This window comes from Schistocerca cancellata, chromosome 3 (genome assembly GCF_023864275.1).
Source record: "Schistocerca cancellata isolate TAMUIC-IGC-003103 chromosome 3, iqSchCanc2.1, whole genome shotgun sequence".
Lineage (NCBI taxonomy): Eukaryota > Metazoa > Arthropoda > Insecta > Orthoptera > Acrididae > Schistocerca > Schistocerca cancellata.
The window spans coordinates 536,034,151-536,047,516 of record NC_064628.1 but is presented as its reverse complement, the minus strand read 5'-3'; the positions used below and the strand labels follow the sequence as shown (position 1 = coordinate 536,047,516).

The following is a 13,366-nucleotide window of genomic DNA, read 5'->3' as shown; positions in this document are numbered from 1 at the left end:
AATGGGATGCTATACTTTTTTTATACTATCATTCGAACGCTCTGGAAAAGACGTGTATAGTGATGTAACACATGTTGCTATTGTGATTCTAACTTCGCTTAACAGACGCTGGGAAATATTGTACGATTGAAGGTTGAGGCGGTCGGAAGTGGCTGCAGACTGTAAACACTCCTCGCGTGACCTGCAGGCCAAGTTGCCGTGCTCTATGCAGCATGCACGGCCTATGCTACGTAGGTACATCCTCATCCGCCCTCTTTTAAGGAAAGTTTGAATCACAATAGCAACATGCATTACATCACTATGTGCATCTTTTCCAGAGCGTTCAAATGATGGTAAAAAAAGTATAGCATCCCATTGAAAAAACATGTACTTGCCTAATTATCTCAGTCAATATAAACGTTGTGATTATTATGCATGTACTAACGTATGTGCCCCATAGTCCGCTATGATTCGCCAAAAACCGCATGTGGATACGTGCAATCGCCCATGGAATAAAGGGGGTCTTACATCTTACATGACTCACCCTGTATATGTGTATATTATACCTTAGAAGCTTCATCCATCATTCAGTTTAACAATGACTGATGGTGATATATATATATACACACCCCAGAGAAGCTTCGTCTATCATTCAGTCCAACAATGAAGATGATGTTGATTTTGCTGAACGTATGATTATATATATATATATATATATGAGAGAGACTATAGATGTCATGGTGGTATGGCAAACTTCCTTTCTATACAAGGATTTTCGTGGAAGCAACTGGTCCTGTGATGTTGTGGAAGAAGATCAGAAGAAGAAGAAGCATGAGATACTCCTCCCAGATAACGTATGACTGATAACTATATGTCCATTCAGTTGCAGCAAGACAAATGTTCTCATGTCACTGCTAACACACCTGGATAGAGTCTAATTTGAGTATGTATGTGTATTTTCAAAAATACTGTTTCAGCCCACATACCAATTGCTGCAAAAGATAATACAAGGTGTCGATTGGATAACATATATAACATTCAGTCAAAGCTGTGAAATCCCCCGACCTGAAAAAGTAAATCAATACACCATGTTCATACTGGATGATGTTTCTGTGGAAAATGAGGGTCAAATTGTGTGATATTTCTGTTTCGATCATCATATGGATGCTGACATGCTTTATTTGAGTCAGATATATTCCAGAACCCCAAAGCAAATGGTGAGAGAAAATGGAGACGTCATTATAGCCTTCAATCAAATAATTCTGAATTTGAAGCACATTTACCAAGCACATGTAGTAACTGATAAATCACTCAGTGAATATATAAAGATATGTGGAGACTGCAGAAATCCTACAAAGTATGGGTTCCTTGTTATTGATAAAATAAGAAAATTGAATGATGATAGGTATAGGCACAACTTCCAGGAGTTTCCATACATATAGCTATGAAATAGGTAGGTATCTTAGTATACATCACACCATGGACAATTTCACACCTAAGCCAGGCACTCCATCCGAGAGGATGCATATACATGGACATAGAATTTGTCTGTACATAGATGGAAGATTTCATCCTCTCAGACATCAAGTTGAGGACATGAAGACATACATGCAGACTCTTCTGAGACTGAAACATGAGTTTTATACTAGGGCTACTCCAGTTGCAAAGAACATAAATGGCGTAACTGTAAATGTTGATGGAATTGAAAGGAAAGTACATGACTTAACTGTAAAGGTTATAGGATTGTGACAAATACATATAAGGAGCAGCCTGCGAAGCAGCCAGTTTAGTAAATAACAAGATGTCAACAAAGCATAAACTCATCACTGTACAGAAGGCAGTTCGAGAGAAGTTACTGCTGCTAAGGCTCGGACTTTTGGATCGAGAGCAGATACTGAGAGAAACTTTCAAACCACTTACTGAATCTTCCAACGAATTCTCATCAAAATCACAAAATGATGATCAAGTTACTGATTTCAATAACCATCACAGTGATAGTAAGATAGAAAAAATGTTCAGCGACAGTGATGAAAAAACATACATGTTAGGCACACAGGCTACAAGTTTAAAAGAGAAAACAATACAGATATGTTATTGGGAATTTCAAAGAACAGTTGGTCTAATGAACCTCACTTCACTCAATCCTGCATTTTTTTTAAATTATCCTCTCAAACATCTGAGATGTAGATGAAATACAGCAAATGACCAGTGTGCATACGAAAGCAGGAAACTGACACAGTGCAAAATTTCAAAATCATTATATGACCTACATTAGATGCTCGATATAATACTGGTGATGGTATTGACATCCAGTTAGCAATGGACCCCACACTATATATACTAGGAGGATCCCAGTGAGCTAACAGATTGACTATGACTGCTCATGGCATCAGCTGCTGCTGATAACACTGCTCATTCGAATGACATTGTTTCATTTATTTGCAAGCTTAGAGACAGAGGTATAATCGAATAAGAAATAAGACAGTAGTTTGATAACTGTACAAACCAGTACATAAAGCATACCATTGTAAACATATTGTGATTAAAGGTTTGGATGACTATGGCAGGCTGATCTTGTAGGTATCAGGGAATATTCACTTGGATTCAAATACATTTTAATGGTTGTTGATCAGACTCTAAATTCGCCTAGCATTAGCTGTTAAAACAAAACAGAGAGGGATTTGGCATGGGTGTTTGAGTGATTGTTGCAGACTGAGATAAATCGATGGCTGGACAATCTTCAAACCGATCACTATTGAGAGCTTGACACTAGATATTTCAAGACCTCCTGAAGGTGAGTATCGTGGAATGTCTGAACAGAGCAATAAAATGCCAAATGAGGATGTGTTTTAATCTTTGTAGGTCATAGAAATGGATAGATATCCTCTTAGAAATAATTGCACAGTACAATCGAACCAAACATAGCACAATGAAAGTGAGACCACTCGGTGTTCATCATAATGGACTCATAGACTCATGATATTAAAATTTAATGTAAGTCATTTGGTATGTATCTCAAAACAAAAGAAAGCATTTGAGAAGTCATACCTCCTAAACTGGTCGAGTGAGATATTCACAGTTTCCAAAGTACAGAGAAAAAAAAATCCCAAAACTTACACCTTAAGGGATAGCAGTGGCACTGAAATTTCAGGATGGTTTTACACAGAGGAATTGCAGAAGAGCTCAAACCAAAGTATTTCTCATAGAGCATGTCATAAGAGGACAAGAGTAAAGAGCACTAGTAAATTGGCTTGGTTTTCCTGAAACACAAAGTAGCTGGACAGATGCAGACGATTTGCTGTATAATGGGATGCACAGAGCACAACCAGCACAGTTACATAACATTCAGAATAGGAGACACAATATAGGATGTGGCGGTACGCTCAGCAAACTTCCAGTTGAATTGCACATTCCAGGATACTGCAGACGTGATAAAAAGCTTCAAAAATGTCTTGCTAGTGGTGATGAGAGAATTAGCTTGCTTGGCGAAGCATATCTGGAACACGCCATGGCATATGCGTATGTGGTACATAAAGATCTCCAATGACGTCATTCTACAGATGGAATTTTAGCTGATCAAGCCAATGCAATAAATGCGAGAAAGGATATTGCTATAGGGCAGTTTTATAGTCCATAAAACAATGGGGGTAAAATTATGTTGGGCCTGGGTGTAAATTCACAGCAAGTTATTTACGCTACACGTCATGCACTGAATAAGAAAAAGGCAATGTTGAAGAAGAAGTAAAAAAGCGATGGATGCAGCTACAAGTGCTCTGAAGCATAAAGGACTGGTTAAAGCATCTTGTGTTCTGTCAGTACCCGCATCAGGCAGAATTATCGCATTCCTCAGTCCTGCTCTTGTAGGTCTCTCAGTGATGGGTTCACTGCCTGGTGCAGGTGCAGCTATTGCCAGAACAGTCATGAGAGCACAGACCTCTAAGGAGCAGCTAGGGGAAACAAGATGATGTAACTTTATAATGGAAGCCATCCTACCAGACAGACTGCTTACAAATACAGATTTGTAAGGAAAGACTTCAAATATTCCTAGATTCTGCTGTGTTTTTATGCTGGATACAATACCGAAGACTATGTGGAAATGTAGAGGATGTGGAACTGTGAATTTAGATATTGCGGAGGGACCTGAAACCCACTGGGTGGTGTATGTTAAGAAAAAAAAGAGTAGTAATGTCTACTATATCGGCTCATTTGGAGACCTGCAACCAGCAGAAAAGTTGCAATGATACTTCATCGCTAGAAGACAAGTGTTGTACAGTTTTCATCACTGCCAAGACTGTAATACTTAACCTGTAAGTACGTCTGTGCACCGTGTATGAAGAAGCATATATAGGTAGGTGCATTAAGCTTCCAATCATCAGTTGAGCTTCAGATGTAATTGCATACACCCAGACTTTAAATGAACAATCGTCAGTATTATACGCATAATACTTCTCACCGATTGATGGAGAGTTGAGTATTGCACCGACTGGGCTGGAGACATACAATAGGATTCCAAATATCACAGAGGCTAACAAGAAACTTTATCTGGAAATTAATGGTAGAAAAGAAATTGTTGTAATAGAATCTTGTGCATACGATATTGAGGATTTAAATAACGTTTTAAAAGGGGATTGTGCTACGTGCAAGCATTAACACACTTAAATCCGAAATAAATACACCGAGTGCAATGACTGACTTTAACCATAAAGGTTCAATATGGCACCTACTAGGTTTCACAAGAGGACATGCTTTGAAGGAAACTAATAAATTTTACAGATCTAATCAGTCTGTCGATATACTTCTTGTTAATAAAACCCTTGTCAAGTGTAACATTGCACCAAACTCCTATCTCAACAGTAATTGGTTCATACGATTTACGGTTCTTACCATTAGTTGGAACCGGGTACTAGATATTGAGACCGCTGAAAAAGAAAAAAAAAAAAAACTTAACTCCTCCCGAACAGGCCATAAAGGTCCAACGGTAGCGACCGGCGGCCGTGTCGTCCTCAGCCCATAGGCGTCACTGGATGCGGATATGGAGGGGCGTGTGGTCAGCACATCGCTCACCCAGCCATATGTCAGCTACCGAGATCGGAGCCGCTACTTCTCAATCAAGTAGCGCCTCAGTTTGCCTCACAAGGGCTGGTTGCTCCCCGCTTGCCAACAGCGCTCAGCAAACCGGATGGTCACCCATCCAAGTGCTAGCCCAGTCCGACAGCGCCTAACTTCGGTAATCTGACGGGAACCGGTGTTACCACTGCGGTAAGGCCGTTGGCACTGAGACCGCTACCAACGCTATACACCTCCCTGTAACAGTTCAGAAATTGGACTAGCTGGAGCTGCGTGTTATGGAAAAGGGTAATCAACTTGTCAACTTTCATGGTGATGAAATCACTGTACGGCTACATCTAAAGTCGGAATGATGGTCACCTTGAATGTTCAGAGATCTGTCAAAGACGGAAGTGACGACAATGATCTTCAACTTTCTGAAATCGTTTGGGGACCAGAAGCGGGAATGACCCACAACCAGTCAGGATTCGAAGCAGCCTTCAGATTCCTGTCTACAAATTTCCAACAATGACAGGATGGGTGTAAGGTACAAACCCCACACACAGCTCACAGTGCAGCACGTAACAACAGAACACCAAAGTGATAATAGGAACTACAAGATTCTTAAATCAGTAGGATTGAAACATCACTATGATGTCATTCGATATAATTAATCTGGTAGAATGTGATGAGTGTACTATAAGTCAGGAGTCTTATGCCTCAACCACATTTACCAAGAATGATGAAAATAGGATTGTCACCCGACACCAAGACACCTTAACCCTTGTATGTAAGAGTTTCGTATATCTTGATGGATCATTTACGAAAATGGATGGTACTGCTACAGTGGCGTCGAACCTCACACATAATGCTTTAGCGTTCCTGTTCCATGAGATACGATATGAACGTAAAGTGGTGAAGATTGACCGTACACGCAATTTAAGGTACAAATCCTTACACACAGCTCACAGTCCAGCGCTTCAAGACCTACAACATGTCTCTGCTTCTCCCTCAGATTTGAACGATTTAGAAAATTCTGGATGGTGCGTACAAGAGCCAGTGGATGGAACAGCGGAAGAGAACAAGAGATTTACTGCATGTCCCAGTGAGAGACGGAAAACCCGTAGTGTCGTCCAGTCTGGAAGATCCATGATATGTCGATTACAGCGTTTGCAAAGAAAGGTCATAAAACTTCAACCTGACGTCTCTTTCACCTTGATGTCACAATAAATTGAAACAGTTGCCCTGCATACCTGCTATTATACGGCTCCGATGACATGTTGTGCGCCTACCCTCTTGCCGGCGCGTGATGCTGTTCAACAACTCCTAGACGAGTACGCTAAGGGATGCGGACATGGGTCGCTATACTGTTCCGCATACATACACCATTCACAACGCGCCCACCACGGTCACCTAAGTTAACCCTAATGCCCTTCTGTGTATGGGGTTAAATTAAAGACTGAGTGTTTGTTTCCCCACTTCCGGGAAACGCGGACAGGCTGCGACAACGAAATAACACAAGCAGTTGACACAATAAATCAAGACTTGCTTCATAGGATTTGGCAGACAATTGATTTCAGGTCGGACATTGAGTTGTGTTAAAAAAGGCAGCAACACTGAAAATTTGTAAATAAAGCGAATCGTTCGTCGATCGTTCAAAATACAGCAACATTAGTGCTGTATCAAACATTTCTGTAACTTATTTACCGTCGTCACAATTAAAGATTGTGTAACTATTTTCATAAACACCTTGTACAATGTAAGCGTGTCGTCCTTATATTTAACATCGGCTGTTGGTGGACTGGGCATGTCCTCTGTATTATGCAGTATGTATGATAAGAAAAAAAAATCAGAATTAGAAAGCAAGGTATATCATGAACTGATGAAACCAAACTTCAAAACGAAGATCTTCTTAAGTGGGAAACTAGCGTTCTACACGGAAAACGTGCTGGATTATTTTCTGTTAATGCTGCTAATATTTAAATTAAATAAATATGGTACTTAGATTTTCTTTTGTTAGTTTAAAATATAGTCCTCTTTCTTCTGAGGAAGTTCACTAATGAGCTTGTACGGGACCGTAGAAGTCACGGAGGCCGTACAACTGAAGTCCGGAGTCTTAATATTCACCTTTCGCTACTTCAGAAGACCCCCATGATCAAGAGTAATCGAAGGACAATGGGACTTTGTGGAAACATTTATAAAGAAATGCGGGAGAGAAATAAAGAATAAACCATTGGAAGGAAAACATTTTAATTTCCGCATGAGAGGGTAATATTTGTTAACGCGTATCGTATTTTCTTTCCAGGATACAAACGTTGCTCAAGGTAAAGCACATCTGCGTCCACGACAGCCTGGAACCTTACTACACATTGCACTATTGCTGCACGAAACATCTCAGGTGGAACGTTGACTACATTCCTCGTTATGCTGGTCAAAGTGTGTTAGTGTCCCGTTGATAAGCCCTGCCCTTCGAGTACCTCACAGGCAGATATCACATGGATTCAAATCTGATAATCTTGGCGGGCACTGAATTTTAACGATCGACCAATGATTCGTTTTTCTCCAGACGTGCTAACGGAGCAACCGAATAAGCACACGTGCAGTGTGAAGTGGAGCTCCATCATGTACCAAAAGCAAGGCACCTCTCTCCCCTAGAAAAGGGATAACATAGTGGTGAAGCAGATTACAGTGACCTGTGGTGTCCACACCACATGTCCTTGGGTCTTGGGATTCGAGTTCCTCCTAAGCTGCTGTATCAGTTGCGGCGGGCCGGCTGGAGTGGCCTAGCGGTTCTAGGCGCTTCAGTCTGGAACCGAGCGACCGCAACGGTCGCAGGTTCGAATCCTGCCTCGGGCATGGATGTGTGTGATGTCCTTAGGTTACTTAGGTTTAAGTAGTTCTAAGTTCTAGGGGTTTGATGACCTCAGAACTTAAGTCCCATAGTGCTCAGAGCCATTTGAACCATAGTTCTCGCGCCTAACGCCAAGTCATGGCACTAACATTACTAACAAAGCAAATCCTGCAGCGCACAGCCAGAACATCATTCCTATAAGTTGGGTACTCATACGGTAAATAGTTTTCCGTCTACACTGGATCGAGCAGCGATTATGTATAAGCACACGGTATGCAAAGACCACACCAGTATGTTTCCACGTCTACTCGCCCTGACTTAACTTATCCGAACTCTTCAAAATCCTTTTCATGGATATTGCTCTAAACCACCCTTCTCTTCTTCATTTACAACCGCCGACAACATGGGCAAACTACAATGAAGTGCCAAAGAAAATGGTATAGGCACTGCGGTCGGCAACGCCTATATAAAACGACAAGTGTCTGGCGCAGTTGCCAGATCAGTTACTGCTGCTAAAATGGCAGATTTTCAAAATTTAAGTGAGACTGAACATCTTATTATAGTCGGTGCACGAACGATGGGACACAGCATCTTCAAGGTAGCGATGAAGTTGGGATTTTCCCGTACGACCATTTCACGAGTGTACCGTCAATATCAGGAATCGGGTAAAACATCAAATCTTCGACATCGCTGTGGTAGGAAAAGGATCCTGCAAGAACGGGACCAACGACGACTGAAGAGAATCGTTCAGCGTGAAAGAAGTGCAACCCTTCCACATATTGCTGCACATTTCTATGCTGGGCCATCAACAAGTGTCAGCGTGCGAACCATTCAACGAAACATCACTGAAATGGGCTTTCGGAGCTGAAGGCCCACTCGTGCACCCTTGATGACTGCACGACAAAAAGAGTTACGCCTCGTCTGGGCCCGTCAGCACCGACATTGGACGGTTGATGACTGAAAACATATTGCCTGGTTGGACGAGTCTCGTTTGAGATTGTATCGAGCGAATGGACGTGTACGGGTATGGAGACAGCCTCATGCATCCATGAAACCTGCGTGTTAGTAGGGAACTATTGAAGCTTCTGGAGACTCTGTAATGATGTGGAGCGTGCAGATGGAGTTATATGGGACCATTGATACGTCTAGATGCGACTCTGACAGGTGACACGTACGTAAACATCCTGTCTGATCACCTGCCTTCATTCCTGTCCATTGTGCATTCCGACGGACTTAGGCAATTCCAGCTGGACAATGCGACACCACACACGTCCAGAGTGGCTCCAGGAACACTCTTATACGTTTAAACACTTCCGCTGGCCACCAAACTGCCCAGACATGAACATTACTGAGCGTATCTGGGATGCTTTGCAATGTGCTGTTCCGAAGACATTTCCACCCCGTCGCTATGGACAGCCCTGCAGCATTCTTGGTGCCATTTCCCTCCAGCACTAGTTGAGATATTAGTCGACTCTATGCCAGGTCGTGTTGCGACACTTCTGCGTGCTCGCAGGGGCCCTACACGATATCAGGCAGGTGTGCCAGTGTCTTTGGCTCTTCGTGTAATACCACGTACCATTTGGAGAGTAATGCTTACGAACAATCTTTTTCAAGCCACAAACAAAGCTTCAGTGGCACAGGCGCACAGTGTCGCATTTCTACTGATGCTGTGCGCCTAATTTACTGCTGACGAGAAGACGCCTGGGCAGGCAGCAACAGGTGCGGCCCGAGATCACCTGCTGGGCAGAGCCCGCATGCGGGTGCGCGCGCCGCGCCCGACGTCCAGCCGGTAACCGCGCAGATGCGGGAATGCTGCGGTCCAGCTCTTCGTTTTAGAATCGCCACACAACAAAACGGACATTACAAAAAAATTAATCTAAGAACAAAAAGACTAGTACGCTCCGGGTAATCATGCTGGTGGTCGTTGTTAGGCGTTCCATCGGCATCGCGAGATTATGGAATCTATATTCTTCGACATACAACGGGCTTTACAAGTATATGGTAATTTATGGTCATTGCACATACAAAAACAAGCCAGTCTGACAGTAGTGAACGGGCTTGCTGCGGAAATAACGCGCTGCTATAGGTCTGCGCGGATAGCAGAAATGCTTTCACCACCCGCAAGTCCCTCATGTGCTTCTCAAAGTCTTATCGGCATCCAGATTTACCTTTGCGGATACTAAAATCTTGTGAACTGCGAGGAGCGTTCAGTAAGTGATTCAAACATTTATTTCCCATTCAATTTCGGTTGAAAATATATGTATTTTGTTGTAGTACATCGTGGAATATTCCCGTTTCAACTCCTAAAGCATGACGTTCCGATAGATAACGGCGCCATATGTAGACTTCAAAATGGCTTCTGTATCGGGGATGCGTTCCAAGCAGAGAACTGTCGCTGTGTTTCTTTTCGCAGATATTCATAGGCCCTTGCAGAATGTCTACAGGGATCAGATAGCAAACAAGAGCACGACGAGTCGTTGCGCGAGGCGTTTGCCATGAAAGCAACAAGTTCGCCCAACTTGCCGGCCGGCCGCGCACAGCCTCAGGAAACAGAGGAAACGACTCCAGCGTTTTCGTCGCCACAACAATGCAAACGAACTTACCCTCCCCAATGACAGCGCAGGGCCTTTCACAAGTCTGCGCACCCGAGAGGAGCTGACAATATTTCATTCAGCTTACAATACTTCGAACCTTTTGATTTCCATCTGTTCGGCCCAATGAAAGATGCATTTTGCGGCGAGCAGTGCGTGGATGATTGGAAGGTTGTTGATGTAGCAACACGTGGACTCCGACGTCGACCAATAGAGTGGTACGATGCGGTCACAGGGACCCTCCAGTAAGGTTCCGGAAGTCGGTCCCATTGAAAGCAGATTATGTTAAAAACATAATCTTTTGTAGCCAAAAGAGTTGGGAATAATATCGTGTATTGGAATCCTGAATAAAACCAACATGCTTTCAGGAAAAAATATGTTGCGTCACTTATTGAACGCCCCTCGCGCTTTAACCTGTTCGGCACGTCGGAACTCTGACGGTATGTCTGCTCTTGGCCCAAATTTTCGTTTGCATGGTTGTGATCTCGTAATTTTCTTTCCATTCTCTAATAATGTAGAGCCCTGTCATGGCCACATTTTAACAAAACATAGACTGTCATATCACTGATACGCTCCATAAGCCACAGTTTTCTGTGGTAATAACTGAAACCATTTTTGTGACTTGTTCTGCTGAACACTTCCGAAAAATTGGAAAGTCAAATGAAATCGTCACAGATTATCGTCACATGTTGGATACTAATCAAATATTTATACCGTATTTCATTTAGCAGATCTGCGTTAATTCACCATAATACTAAAGCTTACTTGTAAATACGAGGGCAGTTCAATAAGTAATGCAACACATTTTTTTTCTGAAACAGGGGTTGTTTTATTCAGCATTGAAATACACCAGGTTATTCCCCAATCTTTTAGCTACACAACACTATTTTTCAACGTAATCTCCATTCAATGCTACGGCCTTGCGCCACCTTGAAATGAGGGCCTGTATGCCTGCACGGTTCCATTCCACTGGTCGATGTCGGAGCCAACATCGTACTGCATCAATAACTTCTTCATCATCCGCGTAGTGCCTCCCACGGATTGCGTCCTTCATTGGGCCAAACATATGGAAATCCGACGGTGCGAGATCGGGGCTGTAGGGTGCACGAGGAAGAACAGTCCACTGAAGTTTTGTGAGCTCCTCTCGGGTGCGAAGACTTGTGTGAGGTCTTGCGTTGTCATGAAGAAGGAGAAGTTCATTCAGATTTTTGTGCCTACGAACACGCTGAAGTCGTTTCTTCAATTTCTGAAGAGTAGCACAATACACTTCAGAGTTGATCGTTTGACCATGGGGAAGGACATCGAACAGAATAACCCCTTCAGCGTCCCAGAAGACTGTAACCATGACTTTACCGGCTGAGGGTATGGCTTTAAAATTTTTCTTGGTAGGGGAGTGGGTGTGGCGCCACTCCATTGATTGCCGTTTTGTTTCAGGTTCGAAGTGATGAACCCATGTTTCATCGCCTGTAACAATCTTTGACGAGAAATTGTCACCCTCAGCCACATGACGAGCAAGCAATTCCGCACAGATGGTTCTCCTTTGCTCTTTATGGTGTTCGGTTAGACAACGAGGGACCCAGCGGGAACAAACCTTTGAATATCCCAACTGGTGAACAATTGTGACAGCACTACCAACAGAGATGTCAAGTTGAGCACTGAGTTGTTTCATGGTGATCCGTCGATCATCTCGAACGAGTGTGTTCGCACGCTCCGCCATTGCGGTAGTCACAGCTGTGCACGGCCGGCCCGCACGCGGGAGATCAGACAGTCTTGCTTGACCTTGCGGCGATGATGACACACGCTTTGCCCAACGATTCACCGTGCTTTTGTCCACTGCCAGATCACCGTAGACATACTGCAAGCGCCTATGAATATCTGAGATGCCCTGGTTTTCCGCCAAAAGAAACTCGATCACTGCCCGTTGTTTGCAACGCAATCCGTTACAGACGCCATTTTAACAGCTCCGTACAGCGCTGCCACCTGTAGGAAGTCAATGAAACTATACGAGACGAAGCGGGAATGTTTGAAAATATTTCACAAGAAATTTCCGGTTTTTTCAACCAAAATTGGCCGAGAAAAAAAATGTGTTGCATTACTTATTGAACTTCCCTCGTATATAGGTTGTTTTACAGTTCCTTACATGCTTCTAAGGTTTACGGCGGGGAGTTTGGAGACACAGTTTTGATAAAGAACTCGTATCTGGAAATGTGCCTTTTTCATTTAAAATGAGTTTGATGATCGGACCACCTTTAAATCTCTCGCTTCGGGACCCTTAATGGTAAAGCCGCACAACGCAAGTATCGAGAACGTTTCGCGAATCGCCTCAGCACCATTTCCGCCCGACTTCAACAACGACTGCGAGGTAGTAGTACATTCACAACTACGAGGGTTGACTGTGGCGCTCAACGGACGCCCACCACGGTTTGTGGACCGAGTGTATAAAAGCATGTGTCGCAGATACACCTTGTGTAGTGAACAGTAGTGAAGCACGTGGAGCGGCTACGCTGTGTGCGCAAACTGAAACGGGAGGTTTGAAAGTAATCCGATCTCCATCTAGACGGTACGTTTCCGGACATGACTACCTTAACATAACTGTCTTTATGAAGTCCCCTCCACAACCACTGTAAGTCTTTAACAGGAATTGTCAAATTCCGGCTATATCAGCGAGTGCTGAGAGATTCACATCACCACGTTTGCACTATACAATATCTATGTAGTATGTGAAACAACGACTGATATCTCCCCCTTATAGATCCGGGTCACCTGTATAGTGCTGTTATAAGTGGGCGTTTAGTGTTGTGCGTCTCCTGTCAGTGTTGCGAACAGTCGCCATACTGTCACTAGCTGTGTTTTTTATCTCATGCGAACAGAAACCACACTGTCGCCGTGTTTTTTAATT

The 13,366-nt window shown here is 43.3% G+C and overlaps 1 pseudogene; it reads right to left on the bottom strand.

Moving 5' to 3' along the window:
- Window positions 1-5,134: 5,134 nt before the first annotated feature.
- Window positions 5,135-5,252, bottom strand: LOC126177486 (5S ribosomal RNA; annotated as a pseudogene).
- Window positions 5,253-13,366: the final 8,114 nt, after the last annotated feature.